Here is a 13550-nt window from a genome sequence, read left to right as displayed (position 1 = left end):
ACTGACCTCGGCTTCCTAACTGCTGAGGACTGCTGCATGTTCCCTACATCTACAGCTACATGAGGCTCCTCTCCACTCATGTCTGACAGTTGGTCAAATCTATTGCATATATGCAAAGTAAAACTGTCTGAATACCTCCTCTTCTTAGCTGCCTTCTTGCCAGCTGCCAGTTCCCATTCCCCACTACCATTCACCCTCCTCAACCTACCTACTTCCTCCTTTGCACATTGTAACTGCACAGATATTATACTTCTGCTTCTCTATCAACTTATTTCTATTACAGATTCTGCATTCCCAGGAGAGGATCTCGCTAAAATGCCCACTGGCTTCCCCACTGCATTCTCTCCAAAAAAAACACTTTGAACAGATTCCACACAGTAACACACTACTCACAAACCTACAACAGGGCCCACACTTCTCACTCATGGTAAAATTTCACAGTTACTGAAAAAAACTATACATCTACATTACCGAAGTTCAGTTACACCAGTAGAACTATTCATAGAACTAACAATAGCAGTCTCGAAATTATCTGTCTACTAAGAAAGTAACTACTTGTATTAATACTACTACACCACAGCTAATACCAATACCAACAAAACTTCACAAAATTATTAGCTAAAACAAAAAATTCAAATGACCACAGGAACACTCAATGAAGTTCAAGCACTGAATGAAAATTTTACTGAAATATTTCACGAGAAACAATAAAAAAATGTCAGCTGAAAACTAATGCACAGGAAACTCTGAAAAACACAGTGAATGAATGTTTACAAAAGTTTATTAAATCGTTATTTTGCCACAAACAGCACGAAACACCACTGAAAACTATTAAATTTAATAACTGTATAACAGTACACAAATAAGTTTGTCAGCACTTAGCTTTATAACCGCTACAGCTGCAGTGCACACCGCCAAATGTAAAAACACTACTGAGGCATGAGGCTTAGACGAATGATGTAAGCACACTCGAGTCAATAACACAGGAAGAAAGACTGAGATTAATGAATATCCACTAATAAGTTACTTTTACAGCAAATATTAACACAAATAAACTTTAAAATGAGTAACTGAAGACTAAAACTCTATAAAATATTGACGAGCAATTGCAACAGCTGTCCAGCACACATGATGTCATTCAACTGGGAACTAGTTACATGTGGGGTTACAAAAACTTCCATCTTATGAATATTGATGACCTTTAATCTGTATCATTAACACCTAGTTTGTTTTATTTACAGATGAAGCAAACATTGAAATGCACAGCAAATCAGTTATAGTGTTGGAAATATTAGTTAATGGAATTTTCATGGACATTAATAAATAATTCCTAACCAATTCTTTGTCACCAAACTTCAGTACAAACATGTGTTTGTACTGACTGCTATGTCATTCAGTTTCTAAGTATTTTCCCTTATGTGAAAGCAAATTAAAAGTTGGTTGGTAGGAATTCTGACATTGTGTTTGTGCAATGTTAGAATTCATTTCATAACTGTTACTGAAAAGATGGGTACTAGCAGGTTCAGTAGATGCTACCATGAAGTGTTTCAGATCAGTCATTGCAAATAACTTCAGTAATATGAATATAACCCTCACGGCACCAGTGGATGTAATATCCACAATAAAATTTCTAAAATCAAATAATTCTAGTAGTCATGTTAAAAATATCAACAAAGTTAATTACAGAGTGTGATTCTCAGTTTAGTAACTCATTAAGATATCTGTGTAACCAGTCATTTATCAGTGGAACTTTTCCCGAGTGGCTGAAATATGCTGAAGACCTTTTTTTAAAAAACAAGATAAAGAAATACTGTAAAATTTCCATACAGTTGCACTTTTGTCAGCATTCTCAAAAATTTTAGTAAGGTAATACACAGTCAGCCTCTTAACCATCTGACAGCAAATAATATATGGTCAGAGTCACAGTTTGGTTTTCTAAAGGAGTCTGATACTGAGAAAATATCTACACACACACTGAGAATGTACTTTATTTATTAGACAGTTAATTGCAGGGTACTAGTATATATTGTAATCTGTCAAATGTATTTGACTGTGTAAATCACAATATCCTTTTAGGTAGGTTAGAATAGTATTGTGTAACAGTAAATGCTGAAAACTGGTTCAAATCTTATATCTCTAACAGGAAATAAAGTATTTTGTTAGGGAAGAAACAAGTATTAAGCTATCGGGCATCATCTAACTGGGAACTAATTACATGTGGGATTACACAAACTTCCATCTTATGAACATCAATGACCTTTAATCTGTGTCATTAACACCTAGTTTGTTTTATTTACAGATGCAACAAACATTGAAACACATAGCAAATCAGTTATAGTGTTGTAAAGATTAGTTAATGGAATTTTCATGGACATTAATAAATAGTTCCTAACCAATTCTTTGTCACTAAACTACAGAACTTGTAAGAGGTTTCCCATTAGTGTGTGCCTAAAACATGATAACAAACAGGTATAAGAAGTTGGCAGTGTTAAATTCTTGGGATTACAGAGCTTGATAATAAATTCAGCTTGGGGGAGCACATCATAGAACTGCTGAAGAACATAAACAAACATCCATTTGTAATGTGAATGTTGTCAGGTATAGTTGATATGAAAATAAAAAGGCTGGCATACTATAATTACTTTCATTCTATATCACAGGGATTACTTTTCAGGATGACTTTTAAAATTAGTCTAAAGTTTTCTGGATCCAAAACTGTGTAGTCAGAATTATGTGTAGTGTGAAGTCAAGAACATCCTACAGAGTCCTATTTAGGAAACCAGGGATATTAACTACTGCTTTTCAGTATATTTACTCCTTGATGAGGTTTGTCATTAAAATATATATCTCTTTCTCAAACCAATGGCTCAGTTCATGGAATAAATACTATAAATAAGAATAATCTTCACAATGATTTAAAGTCACTTACGTTGGTCTGTGGCAGTTCGATACGTCAATCCATGTGATCTCTCTTTATGATGATCTTTGAACTGACTTGGTGTCTAGTTTTGTTCTGTGTTGGTATGGTTGGTGATCACGAAGTGAATAAAGTATACCGTTGTGATAAACTGGTGTTAAATGTTATTATTTTGCCGCAATATCAATACTCACCTATTGCTAGCAGATGACACACATAAAATCTTCAGACGTCGACAACTCACCGAACCGCAGAGTTCTTCACTGACAGTTGGCAATACTGCACACATCCCAGCACGTACTTTCACGCGAGACCGCACAAGGTCACTCCAGTCACCAACCTCAGTCAAAGTGCTACCTGATAGCCGTAGCAGTAAACCGCCACCCCCTCCATGCCTCCTCACCCATGTCCTCCTCCACTTAAACCAATTTCGGCGCTGCAACTACAGATGTCACACACAGTCTGCAGCCACACCCCTTATATATGCTGTGTTCGTACCATGCCCATCATGGAGATGTGGCTCAGAAGTGCCACCCACTGTGTGCCCTGCACCCAAACTTCTGTCGTGAGATGAGTTAAGTGCATCATCTCACAGGTATTTGACAGTGCACCTGCAGCAACACAAATCTTCAAACAACTACCTCCGAGCAGACTGTACGTATGTGACCTCATCAGCGACACGTTCTTCCTGGTTTACACCGATGCAGATACCAGCGTCATACCTCCAGTGTTGTCAGTTCACCACCAACACTTCCGCCATGACCTGCAACCAGCAAACAATTTGTCTGTCACCGTCTATGGCTCCACACACCTTTGCCTCAAACTTAAACTGAAATTTTGTTTTGAATGGACATTCAATGTGGCTGACATTGATGAGCCAGTGTTGGGTACTGATTTTCTACGACACTATGGCCTCTTTCCAGATTTATCATTGGGAACGCTGCCCCATCACTCTTCTGACACAAGCATCGAGGGCTCCTTCATCACAGCACCCACACATTCACGAGCAACAATGGCTGCCCCTTTGCGCCTGTCATCTGAACTCACACGCCTCACTTCAGACCTGGTGGATTCACTGTGCAAGCGACTCAACCAACGACATGACATTGCAGCTCTACATGCAGCCATCACATCGCTGCAGGCACTGATCAACAACACTTCCGTGGACCTGGCATGTGCATGAACGACCATTGCAGCACTTTCGGTAGCTACCACCACTACAATGCCAGACACTGCTCCAGTCTTGCTCTCTACGGACATTGTACGATGCGAACTGTCTTCTTTCTCCCACGGTGGCAGTCCGCCTCCTCTGTGTTGGCATACTACACTCACTCTACAGCTGTCAAACCAATGAGCTACGCAGCCACTACCATCGATGCCATCGCGCATGCTCTTCTCAAGCCCAGACACCCCGTGCCACCTCACCCACTGCCAACGCAGATGCCCCTCTAGCTGTGCTGACACCACACACAGCAGCTGGCTCAGACTCCACACCTGCAGCTGCTGACGCAGTACCTAATGGCAGAGAATCTCCACCACCTATTGTACAGGTCAGTTCTCAGTTTCACAGTGCTGTGTGTGATGTCATTCCCTGCCGTGGAATGCCTTCTGCTTGTGTAGGCCCACTGAGGTTCTCCTTTAAAGTTATTATGAATGGTACATGTCATAGGCTACATACTATGGAAGGACCCACTGTCCACACAAAGCCACTCCGTCAATCGGGTATGAAACTTCGCACTGCAAAGGAATGCATTCAGGAACTTTTATGACTAGTAATTGTACGTCCTTCTGATAGTAACTGGTCATCACCTATTCATCTTGTCCTGTAAAAGGACTCTACCTTCGGACTTTGTGGATACTACTGTAGACTCAATACCCACACCATTTTAGACAATTACCCCATCCTCCACATTCAAGATTATGTGTTGCTACTACATGGCACTCAGCAATTTAGTGTCATTGATTATCATAAGGCATATCATCAGATTCCGATGCACAAAGATGACATTCCTAAGACAGCTGTTATAAACCCCTTTGGCTTGAATATTGCTACAGTCCTTACAGACTTAAAAATATAGCTCAGACGTGGCAATTCTCAAGTACTCCATGTGCTCTCAGATAATGGCGTGGAGATAAACAAAGACAAGCACCAGCTAGAAGTTATACTCCTGGGCCACATAGTGAACTGTGAAGGCATACGCCCCACATCCAAACATGTCAGTCACATTATGATCTTATCACCATCTATCACTTTTTGTGACCTATGTTGCTTCTTGGGCATGATAAATTTTTTCAGGTGCCACATCCATCATGCTGCCTCCCTGCAGTCATGTCTAACTGATGCTTTGCAAGAGAAACATACTTCAGGTGATTACAAGGTTATGCGGACCAGAACATGACTTGCACATTCAGTGACATAAGAACAGCCCTAGCTAATGCAGTGACACTAGTCCATCACAGGGCCAATGTACCTATCTCAATCACTATAGACGCTAGTGACACTGCGATCAGTGCTGCGTTGCAGCAACACATTCTCAAAGACTCTCAACCACTACATTTCTTTTCAAAAAACTATCCTCCCTCTCAACATAAATGATCAGCATTTGACAGGGCTCCACAGGCCATTTATGATGCCATACGCTATTTCTGAGAGGATATTGAGGCACGTGGCGTCACCGTTTACATGGATCATCATCCCCTGGTTGACGCACTGAATAACCCTGCTATGATCTCTCTCCAAATCACTTCAGGCATGTGGATTTCATCAGCTAATATACAATGGACATACGTTTTATCAGAGGCACAGATAAAATTGTAGCAGTCTACATGTCACACATTGAGACTATTACAAGTCTGTTTGATCCCACAGAGCTTCCACAGCTACAAACTACTGACTACAGTCAGTAGCTACTAACAACTCCACCTCTCTCCAGATTCAACCATGCCCTTTCCCTGGCATCACACAACTGCCTCTTTGTGATACTTTGACTAACATACCACGACCACCCGTACCCCATCCCCTTTGACAGGACATTTTCTCTTCACTGCTTGGTCTAGCTCATCCGAGCATCAGAGTGATGGTACACCTAATAACTGAACATTTTATTTGGCCACACATCAAGGAAGACTGACAGGAGTAGGCACAAGCCTGCATATCTTGCCTACATGCCAAAGTTGGTCGACATGCACATCCCCCTGGCGGACACTTTGAAATACTGAAGGGATGCTTCAAACACGTTCATATGGACCTTGTTGGCCTCCTACCCCCTTCTAACTGCCACTGTTACATTTTGTCAATCATTGACCATGTGACACGGTAGGTAGAGGCGGTTTCTCTAAACAATATCTCGGCGGATACTGTGGCTCCAGCATTCATTACCTGCTGGCTCTCCAGTTTCAGCTGCCCTGCATCCATCACCACAGATCAGGGCAGGAAATTTGGGTCTCTACTCTTCAAATGATTGTGTGTCCTATGTGGTACCAAGCATTTCCATACAACAGTCTACCATCCACAGAGTAATGAGTTAGTGGAGTGTTGGCACTGCGCACTAAAGGCAGCATTAAAGTGCCATTCTGATTTTTGGTCAGATGCACTTTCATGGGTACTGCTACACATTTGCATGGCATATAAATATGATTTAAAGGGCTCTCCGACAGAGATCCTTTATAAGAAACCCTTGGTGCTCTCAGCAGAATTTGTCAAGGACGCTACTTCTCTTCATGAAGAGAGACTACCCTCCTTAGTCGAGCAAGTTCAGTCATATCTTGTGTATGTGGATACGACAGCCACGAGGACATACTCACCCACCAGTCTTTTTATACAAGGAACTTGCAGACTGCAACTTTATTATGTTGCAAGATGACACCGTTCATCCAGCTCTTACTGCACCCTATTCAGAACCTCAGCAGGTTCCCAACCATGCTGCAAACACTATGACCATCCTGATAAATGGTATACCACAGACGGTGTCTCTACATAAGAGTTTAGCTGCAGTCCTCAATGAATATGTCTCAAACGATGAGGCCTCAGAGCTTCCTCCAACTGCCAACACAACAAATGAACCAGTTTCCAGTGAGTGTTCAGCAGGCACTTCCCTCCCACCCTCCTTTACATCTTGTGAAGCCAGTGTTAGTGATCGTGTCTCCCTCAGTAACAGTGATGTGTGTGACAAACTTCCTGTACCCTTCTTCTCACTGCCAACACCATGCTCAACTATGACCACATTTACTGTTGACATTTCCAGTGGATGACATCTCAGTGCAATGTCACAACGACTATTTGTTTGTTTTTTGTGCACCTTCTCACATATGTAAACATAAGGATGTTAACCTCATGCTCATCCGAGCTATTTTCTTACCTGAAGATTATGTCAACGGCTCCCTTCAAGCTTTTATTGATGAGGATGGCATACTGTCAATTGTCATTATATGTGACCGTCCACAGCCCCTTCCTTCTCCTCCTATTGAGATTCTGCTCTCCTGCAAAGGTTGTCCCCTACATCAACCAACGTGGTTGATATTTTGTGTTGTGTCTTCCCTGATGGCCTCCCCAATAATTCCTTTCTCCTTTTGCTCCTGCACCGCGCTCTGCACATCCTGAAGGGGGGGGGGAGGGGGGGGGGGGGTTCTGTAGTGGTTCAATATGTTCATCCGTGTGTTCTCCCTTTATGATGATCTTTGAACTCACTTGATGTCCATTTTTGCTCTGTGTTGTAATGTTTTGTGATCAAAAAGTGAATAAAGTATATAATTACAATAAAGTGGTATTAAATGTTATTATTTTGCCTTAATATCATCACTCACCACAGTCCAAAAACATGTTCATTATTGAGCAACACACATTTTCAATAAGTTACCAGCAGCTGTAAATATGTTATATACAAGTAAAATTCAGTTTAAGAAGAGCCTGAAGGATTTATGAGTATTAGCACAATATTACTTCTGTACAAATTCATTGCAGTAATGCGATCATTGTAAATAAATGCAGATACTCTTCTCTGGTTTGGCATAAGATCATATTGTGCAAATCCCAGCATATTTCATCAGCATGGCTTTTCAATATCTTCAAGTTACAATAGCTATTGGTGTCACTGCTACATGGGTCAACTGATGATAGGTGGTCAGACCAAGAGCTGGCAAGACATGTGTTTGCAGCTGGAGGAAAGCAGTGCTCTCGGTGACCCTGTTGATCACTCCTATGGTTAAAAGCTGAATTAAGTGTTAGCAGTGCCCCACATCAGGTCATGAATTGGAAGTTCTTGTGTTTTCTGTTTTGATTTAATGGCAGCCATTGCTGGATTCCAGGTGGTGCTTAATTGAAAACTTGTATCTCTGTTGATAAGTCTGTCCACCATAGGGATACGTATGACCTTAAAAACACAGTCCCAGAAAGATGATGCTGAGGATTAAACTTCAGTCTTCTCATAAAATATGTGATGCTCCATGTTCAGGCAATGCTCCGTTACTGCTGATTTATCAGGTTAGCCCAGGTGTGTATGATAATTGTGTTCAGCGCAATGTTTTTGCAAGGTTTGGCATGTCTGCCCAATATAAGATTTCCCCCAGTGGCATGGGATCTTTTATACACCATATTTCCTAATGCCAAGACTGTCTCTGTTCAAGCACAGCAAATTCTTCAATTTTGCTGTTCAAAGCAGAGATGTAAATGAAGATGTGGAGGCAACCACTGCAATCGTATTCCTGCCACATTTTGGTAGCATGTCTTCAAGAATAGAAAGGATCCCGAAGATACATGATGTCAAATGTGTTCTTTGACCACCAGCAAAATTGAGGAATTTGTAGTGCTTGGTCAAAGATGAGCTTGGTCTTAGAAAACAGGGTGTATAAAAGATCCCATGCCAGTGTGGGAAATGTTATATTGGGCAGACATGCTGAACCATACAAGAATGTTGTGTTAAACACAATAGTCATAAGTGCCTTGGCTAACCTGATAAATCAGCAGCAGCAAAGTATTGCCTGGACATGGGGCATCACATGTTTTAAGAGAAGACTGAAGTTTTATCCTCAGCATCATCTTTCTGGGGCTGTGTTTTTAAGCAGGCAGTGGATTATCTTATCAACAGCGATGCAGTTTTTCAATTAAGCGCTGCTGAGAATCCAGCACTAGCTGCCATTATATCAGAACAGATGTTACAAGAACTTCCAATTCATGACCCGATGCAGTGCACTCCTGAGATCTAATTCAGCTCTTAACTACAGGAGTGTCCTGCAGCACAGTCATTGCCCACAGCGCACAGGTGAAAAGCCTTTCTGTGGCTCCTGGCAGAGGACACTATGGGTGCTACTTTCCTCCAACTGTGAGCATCTTCCTGCACATGCGTACTGCCTGATCCAGGCCTGACAAATTTTGATGCCACCACATGCCTATCTTCAGTCACACTGTGTAAGAATGACAACAGCAGCTATCATGACCTGAAAATGTCGAACAGTTGTATCGACAAATTATGGTGGGATTTGTGAAATTATTTGATGGCAAAGATGAGAAGAGTATTTGCAACAGATCCATTGGGAAAGCCTGAACAGTCATATTGTAAATAAGTGTTGTAAAATAAATTTTCTGTTTGATGATTATCAAAGGCATCTGAATGCATTGTACATTTACACTGAGGTGACAGAAGTCAAGCAATAGGGATATGCACACATACAGATGGCAGTAGTATCGTATACAGAAGGTACAAAAGGGCAGTGCATTGGCGGAGCTGTCATTTGGAGTCAGATGATTCACATGAAAAGGTTTGGAATGGGATTATGACTACATGACAAGAATTTACAGACTTTGAACATAGAATGGTTACTGGAGCTAGATGCATGGGACATTCCATTTCAGAAATTGTTTGTGAATTCAATATTCCAAGGTAAAAAGTGCCATGAGTGTGCTGAAAATACCAAATTTCAGTCATTACCTCTCACCATGGACAGCACAGTAGACAATGGCCTTCACTTAATGACAAGAGCAACAGTGTCCGTGTAGAGTTGTCAGTGCTAACAGACTAGCAACACTGCATGAAATAACAGCACAAATAAATATGGGATGTGTGACGAACATATCTGTTAGGACAGTGCAACAAAAATGTGGCATTAATGGGCTATGGCAGCAGACTACCAACCCGAGTGCTTTTGCTAACAGTATGTCACCTGCAGTGATCCTCCTTGGCTCGTGACCATATCGGTTGGATACTAGATGACTGGAAGACCATGGCTTGCTCAGATGAGGCCTGATTTCAGTTGGTAAGACCTGATGGTAGTGTTTGAGTGTCACACATACAATACAAAGCCATGGACCCAGGTTGTCAACAAGGCACTGTGCAAGCTGGTGCTGGTTCTATAATGATGTGGGGTTTGTTTACATAGAATGGACTGATTGTTGAGTGTAAATCATCATGTTTGGCTTCTTGTAAACCATTTGATACATTCATGGACTTAATGTTGCCAAATAATGATGGAATTGTTATGGATGACAATGTGCCATGTCACCGAGCCATAATTCTTTATGACTTGTTTGGAGAACATTCCGGACAATTCAAGTGAAAGATTTGGCCAACCAGATTGCCCGATATGAAGGCCATTGAACATTTACGGGACATAATTGAGAGGTCAGTTCATGCACAAAATCCTGCATGGGCAACACTTATGGCTCAATATTTCTGCAAGGGACTTCCAACAACTTATTGAGTCCATGCTGCTTTCACGGCCACTAGAGGCTACACAGCCTGCTAATATGACAGCAGTTCTGTGCGCAGCCTCTGGCTGCACCCCATGTTAGAACTAATTACTTTATAGACTGGAGTGCAAGGCTGTGCTTGGGCACTTGAGTATCATTCGTTGTATTGCACTTTGCCTTATATATGTGTAAACAGTTCAAGAAATAAATTACAATCTTCTTGAGGGTGGAACATGTGCCATGTTGAGTCGCTGCTCTACATTGGGCAAAAGTAGATCTGACATGATATTGGGACGTATTCCATGACTTTTGTGGCTTCATTATATGGGTTTTGTGCCAAGTTTTTTTTACCTTTTACATGAATATGTTGTATAAGATTTTTTTACTTATTGCACAGACATGACAACCATATCACGTGGGATCTGTGGAAGGTATCTTAGCAAATTTGTTTTTCTTTGTAGATATTTATTGTATAATCTTGTTTTTCTAACATGTTCATCATCCCAGAGGATCCCCTGATTATGCATCTATTGGAAGCAAAAGTGCATCAAATATAACCTGATCTTACTGTGATGATGATCTTCCTTATTTCAGGTGGGGATGTGAGATGAATTTTTAATGCACTAAATTACCTTTGTATTGCATCTTCAGTGTTGTACTATTCTGTTTCCTCTTATGAGCTATGTGCACCAATTTTCTCAACCATTTTTAAGGAGTAATTATTAAAAATAATGATATTCTCTCACTATGAAACTTTTCTTTGACTATGACGGTACCAAATCTTCATCCATCAAAAATTAGATTTCAGCCAGAAGAGGGAACTGCTAACTTTGCTGTGATAAACTGCACTAGTACATTATCATGCTTGGTGACACTATTGAACTGCTTTGTTTGAAATGTAGCATTTCTGAGAGAACTGGTATTTCATCTGTGAGTATAAATCACACATTACTTGTATTTGTAAATCTTCCAGATGTGATTTTATCATTTAAGCACAATGTCAGCTCTGTATGTTAGTCTGCATTTTCACACATGCTGTGAGTGAAGTACACATTCATCCCTTCATGACAGAGTGGAGCTACCACCTTCATCTACTTCATGTTGTATTGGTAAGATGGTATGTCTCATTCCACTCACACTTCTGTGACGGCAACAAAGAAAAAGTGCACAAATGGCAAAAATTATTTTCTTCTTACAGAATAATTTTAAGAAAACATTTGTATTCATTACTGCATAATTTTTTGCTGTTTTGTATCCAAATCCAAATATTTATTTTATTTACAAAAAGCTCACATATTTTAATGAGAAAATGCAACAATATTTATGAAAAGTGTAAAAACTGTACAAAATGTATTGTTTTGATGGCATATCAAACAACAGGAAATATTTTCATTGTTTCTTTCATATGGAATACAGACAAGTACACACACTGCAACATTAAATACATCACATCAATTACACAAAACACTTCATTGTAAACAGAATGAAGTACAGTATTTACACAAAAATCATTCATTCCAAATGGTAAAAAATAATGTGAAACTTATGAAGAACATAAAATATCAGGGCCCTAACATTCCAGATTGTAAAATTTATTTTTATACAACAGAAATACTTTTGTTTAACAGTTTTCACTTCCCACTTTCAGTTATTGAGACAATTTATAGTCAACATATCAATTTATTTTTCGTTCTTGTTCACTTGATTGACAGAAAGTAATAATTGATATTGCTTCTTCTTTAAGAATATTTTCCTCACTTTCTCCTAATACTATCCAGAAGGAATATATGGAGTCACTAAAGTATTCATTCCATTTCAAAGGCCTGTAACATCAAAATTTTAATGATATTTGAAGAATCTGCCCTCAATTCAGAAGAGGGAACTGTTAGTTTTAGTTTGATCAGTAAGCGACCACAGTATAGCTTACAGAACTGGAGTGATGCAGCATCATTCTAGATGCTGAGTCAACAGCACGAAGTAATTTGTTTTCTTTGTTTCATAAACAGTATGAAACTGATAGTTCTGTTAAGACTGGTTACCCTGTGACTACCAGAAATGATCCAAAGGTGGGTGACATTGTTTGAAACTAGTAGTTTTGAGATAATAAAAATAGCAGTCAGTGGTGGATAGATGCAAAATATGTATGTCCAATTTTGAAAATTTCACATTATTCCCATACGTATTAGGATTACAATGAGCAAACTTCATAATCCCTCATAATCTACAAATACAACAAGAGCAGATAGCTGAAAATGATTATACGCATCACTTTGGATGAAAATATAGAAGATTATGAAAAGCTGCCATATGATGTTGTTATTTAATGAGACAATGTTCATTTGTTTCAACAATAAATAAATAAAATGAAGGGGCATCTTGTTAAAATTTGAGTACAATTGTTACTTGTTGTCACGGAACATTTGAATTTTTCCCTACAGTTAATGCAAACAGAACAGTCATAGGTGGAGGCGGGGGGGGGGGGGGGGGGGGGGGGGGGGGGAGGGGGAGAGACTAAGGGTCTATAGACCATCTTCCTATACCTCCCAACTTGGAAACATTTACAGCACTGACAGATGGCATTAAGGGAATTATTGGAGCAACAGATTCCCTCACAGCTTAGCTAGATGTAATGAGTCTCAAGATTTCACATTTCATAATTGGCTGCTTCATCCTCTTTGTATCATGGTATGCCATTTTCTTTTAGGGGGGCAGGGATGTCACAAGAATCTCAATGCATGGGTCTCTCCCATGAAACATGTTGTATAAACTGAAGGAAAAGATTACAACAATCCTGCAATGCCACATGTGCTGCATAAGATGTAGAAATAATTCAGCTATTGGCTTGACACTTAATTGAAATTTTTTCCAATTATTCTGGATATTGAGAGAAAAGAAATTAAATTTTCTTACAGTAAAGTGGATGAAGACTTTAGAGACACATTGTATTCAAAT

Source organism: Schistocerca serialis, chromosome 8 (assembly GCF_023864345.2).
Source record: "Schistocerca serialis cubense isolate TAMUIC-IGC-003099 chromosome 8, iqSchSeri2.2, whole genome shotgun sequence".
Lineage (NCBI taxonomy): Eukaryota > Metazoa > Arthropoda > Insecta > Orthoptera > Acrididae > Schistocerca > Schistocerca serialis.
Note: the sequence above shows the minus strand (reverse complement) of the source record.